Consider the following 5,291-nt stretch of genomic DNA (forward strand, 5'->3'; position numbering starts at 1 on the left):
AGTGTTGAGATATCGAGCTCTAGTGAGGCGGTGGACACTGATGACCCGCCTGGGGGATAGGCCCCGCACTTACACCACTGGCATGGTTGGTGAGATCTTGGGTGATATGCGGCCAGTGGGATGACAGGCTATGTGACAGCCACTCTAGAGACTGGCATAGTTATAGCGCCAGCTCATTTAGTCGGGTTCACACTATAGAGAACCCGTGTATGTATTTGGTTGAGTACCTTTCATATTGTGTGTACTCTTATTCTTGTATATGGTGTGTTGAGTGTTGAGTAGAGAAGAAGAAGATTTTCAGCCTCTCACCTTGTGTGTTCTCTATTAGGGTTTTGTGAGTGTGTGTGTGTGCTTGCAAGAGCTCAAGCTCTATTCCCCCCTGCATCTTTTCACTATGGTAGCTTCAATTTTGTGTATACATTAGAGAGAGAGTGTCTCCCTCTTGTGTGTGTGTGTGTGTAAGCTTTCCATTAAAGCTTCCATTTGAATGCATTGAGCCATTAGGTGAACCCACAACTCCCCACACTTCCTCTTTAATCCTTAGCATGCATTGTGTGTGTCTATGAATAGGATTTGTCCTTTTTGCTAGAATGTGTGTGCGTATGTGAATATGTAAGTAGCTTGCCCTCTTGTATGTGTGTGAATACCGTGAGCCTTGACAAGCTCTCGTAGCCTCCACGCGCTAGTCGGGTCACTTCCCTTGTATTGACATATTTATGTTAGTGCATGTATGCTATGCTATAGACGTCCGTCGCGCGGCGAGCCGCTAACACCCCATTGGAAACTCTGAAGTTTGAAATTTCCTTTAAGGTCTCTTCTTTTTCTTATTTGTTGCATCATTAGCTTCTTTCATTTTGCCTTTCTTTTTGCTTGGATTTGTAATCCCTTTGTTAGCTTCTCTCTCTTAAGTAGTCCTCTTTGCAATTGGCATAACATCTGGTTCTACCTACTTGGTTTTTTCTAAAGTGATGACATTTATGGCCTTGGCTTTACCCTTCTCATCTACACTGAATCTGCTAGGACCTGCTTCACTTTTAACCTCAATTCCATAATCATTGGACCTGTAGGGTATCTATGATGGACCATGGTAAAGGAAACACATCCCCGGTGGTTTGTTGCATTATGGAGAATAATGACAAAGCTCCTTGTAATTATAACAAGTGACTGGGAACCTCACTCTTCCACCATAAAACCCTCTACCACTAGTAGTTCATTAAATTTAGGGTGAATTTCTTCATGAGGTCCACCATCTGCTTCAAATCCATTTTCAGGTGTTGCAAGCACTGTAGCCGTGAGTCACATGAATTGCTGCAACTCGAATCACACTTGGAATAAGAATAGGAATAGTTTCCATTCTCCTAGTCTCTATCTTGATCTTAGGAACCCCTATCCCCATTTGGGTTAGCTATTGATATTTCCATTCCTTACTTTTTGTTGCACGCGCTGCATCCTTAAAAGCTGTAGGCTTTTTTAGCTCCACCTTTCACCACAAACTGGGCTTTAAACTCTCCAAACAATGGTCTTTCTTCATCATGTGGGCAGGGTGCTCTGACACAAGGGCCCCATATAATTTCTCCCATAGGTCCACAAATTACTTCACATAAGACTTTAGTGACTTAATCTCACACTGTCATAGGCTCTTGATGGCATTCCAAGTCTTTTCAAAATCATTGACTTTACAAAACTCAACCTTTAAGGACTCTTTTAAAGACTCCACTGTAACTTTTATTGGTGGGTCTATAGCAACCAACTTTATCGTAAAGGGCTATAACCATTTTTGTGCATCCCCTTTGACACATATCTATAAGAGCCTCAAGACCTGTGCAAGATACACTATATGATTGCTTGTACAAGCAATTTCCATCTAGTCTAGGAAAAGTGAGACATCTTCACGTATGTTGCCATGGAGCTTTGGATAATTAAATGTGATAGTAACTTCCTTGTGAGCTGAAAGAACTTGAGCAAGCTCCTTAGTGGGGGCACCAAAAGCTGTTGGGTGGTGATAAAAGAAATGAAAACTTTGCCTCTCTAGCCACTCACCCTCCAACCTTAGAATTGAAGAGACATATAAAGGGTACGAACAACAACCAAACACCAAATACTTAGTGACACATGCCCAAAACAAGAACACCACAAGTAGCATGATAAAAGGCTTAAAACAAGAGGAAAAAGGCTCATGAGCACATCAACATGAGCAAATAGGAGTCAAAGCTTCAAGCACATCAACAAAACCTTTTCTTTGTTCGCAAACCCAATCTTGCTTAAAACTTTCCCGACATAAAACCTTCACAAAAAACACATGAATGATTCTTCATCTAATCAACTTGAGCCTTGACTTTTAGGATTTTCAAGCAACTGCTAACCATAAATAGTCTACAAAGCAAGTTAAGGTACTTAGAGGTTTTGCTTTGTAGCCATCACTCATGACCAAGAAAGAAAATTTCATTCAATCATACAACATGATTGGCCCAAAAAACCCACTATCTAAAGCATAGATAATTCACTTCCCTCCCAAATCTTTTGTTCCAAATATATCTATCACCTCTAATTGCATAGTTGTACCCACAAATTGTGCAAAACAAGCCTCCTCCTTTGTCCTTAATTCTCCATGAACACGCAAAGCCACACACTTTAAAAACTTTCATAATCACTTATTTGACACTAATAAGCTTTAATTCATACTCTTGTCATAATGATGGAGTCTCTATATTTATTGGTTTTCGGAAGCATTTGGGTGAGAAGTCCAAGTACTTTGGATTTTTTAAATCAATATGCATTTTTTTGCAATTTTGAAGACATCCCCTTATTTCCTATGATGTGTAGAAGCTAATGATGTCACACCCATTTCAAATGAGTTTTTTCAAGTAGTTTATTTGCCGTGTTTTTTGCTCAGACTCAGACTTTGGCAGCAATTTTTGCTCTTGTGCCCACATTGAAGCTTTAAAAGTGATTTTGATGCTATGGCATGTTAGTCCCATGTTAGATGTATCCCCCCATGTGGTTAGTTTGTGAATTGAACCCCCCAATTGGAGTAGATCTAAGATTTTCAATTTTTTGCCACTCAGGCAATCTATGGTCCGTATGCGCAATGGTAGTACATTGGGTACATTTGGAGAGCCCAAACGCTCTCCGAATGCACCCAATGCTCAACCATTGAGCATTGGGTGCATTCGGAGATATGGTCCGTGTGCGCAACGGTAGTACAGAGCCCAAATCTACCTAATGTACTACCGTTGCGCATACGGACCATATCTATGGTCCGTATGGATATGGTCCGTATGCACAACGGTAGTACATTGGGTACATTTGGAGAGCCCAAACGCTCTCCGAATGCACCCAATGCTCAACCATTGAGCATTGGGTGCATTCGGAGGCTCTCCGAATGCACCCAATGCTCAATGGTTGAGCATTGGGTGCATTCGGAGAGCGTTTGGGCTCTCCAAATGTACCCAATGTACTACCGTTGTGCATACGGACCATATCCATACGGACCATAGATATGGTCCGTATGCGCAACTGAATGCACCCAATGCTCAATGGTTGAGCATTGGGTGCATTCGGAGAGCGTTTGGGCTCTCCAAATGTACCCAATGTACTACCGTTGTGCATACGGACCATATCCATACGGACCATAGATATGGTCCGTATGCGCAACGGTAGTACATTAGGTAGATTTGGGCTCTGTACTACCGTTGCGCATACGGACCATAGATATGGTCCGTATGCGCAACGGTAGTATATTAGGTACATTTGGAGAGCCCAAACGCTCTCCGAATGCACCCAATGCTCAATGGTTGAGCAACGGGTGCATTCGGAGAGCCTAAACGCTCTCCGAATGCACCCGTTTCTCAACCATTGAGCATTGGGTGCATTCGGAGAGCGTTTGGGCTCTCCAAATGTACCCAATGTACTACCGTTGTGCATACGGACCATAGATTACCTGAGTGGCAAAAAATTGAAAATCTTAGATCTACTCCAATTGGGGGGTTCAATTCACAAACTAACCACATGGGGGGATACATCTAACATGGGACTAACATGCCATAGCATCAAAATCACTTTTAAAGCTTCAATGTGGGCACAAGAGCAAAAATTGCTGCCAAAGTCTGAGTCTGAGCAAAAAACATGGCAAATAAACTACTTGAAAAAACTCATTTGAAATGGGTGTGACATCATTAGCTTCTACACATCATAGGAAATGAGGGGATGTCTTCAAAATTGCAAAAAAATGCATATTGATAGATACACGTTCATTTCAGCATATACACTTTGGGATATACACATATGTAGAAAGGAAATGATGGGAAAAACATGGTAGTAATTCAAGGAAAAGGCATCAAGGGCCATTGCAACAAAGGGAGATCCACATCATGCACAATTATATCACTGAAGCCCAAGTTTGAGGCTCAAACTTGGGTTTGAGCCTTGTGTGTTTCACAAGACTCAAGCCCAAGTTTGAGGCTCAAACTTGGGTTTGAGCCTACTCTTCTACAATAGACATTTGGGCCGAAGGATGAGGGGAGGGAGAGGGATTTTTGAGTAATCCCATAAAGCTAAATTGGGTTTATGTAGGTAGGGTTATATATATAATAGTGGTGCATAACTACTACCAAAAGACCGGGACCGGGTTTGGGCTTGGGCTTGGGCTTGGGCTTGGGCTTCGGTGAAGAAACTTGGGCTTGGGGGAAGAAACTGGAACTACATCAGAAGTTTTACCGCCTTGGGGAAAGAAACCAGAATTGGAACAGAAGTTTAACCGCCCATAAACTCTTGCTTTCTTTGCTCCATCTCCATGGAGGAAGAGAGGGAGGACATAAGTTTTACCGCCCATAAACTCTTGCTTTCTTTGCTCCATCTCCATGGAAGAAGAGAGGGAGGACATAGATGAACAGAGGGCATGCATAGAAGAGGATAGGACAGCAAAGAGAGACCCCGCGTGTTGCTCTATGGAGTTGCTCCATCTCCATAGAAGAAGAGAGGGAGGAGAGAGGAAGAGAGGGAGGAGAGGGTGTGGGTAGGAAAAGAGGCCCTGCGTGGGTGGAGCAGCAAAGAGAGGGCATGGGGGGTAGCACAGCAGAGAGGCCAATGAGGGCGTGGGTAGAAGAGAGAGCCCACATGGGCAAGGAGGAGGGAGAGGGAGTACCCTGCTTGCTTCTTCCATGGCTTCCCCCTCAAATTTTGAATTTTGAAAATTGAAATTAAGGGGCCTTTCACACTATACCTTCAAAGGAAGCCCTTTCACACGACGCCCAATAAACACGTCGGCCATTTGAATATAAACAATTATAACA

Source organism: Cibotium barometz, chromosome 29 (genome assembly GCF_041138505.1).
Source record: "Cibotium barometz isolate CiBa-2024 chromosome 29, ASM4113850v1, whole genome shotgun sequence".
Lineage (NCBI taxonomy): Eukaryota > Viridiplantae > Streptophyta > Polypodiopsida > Cyatheales > Cibotiaceae > Cibotium > Cibotium barometz.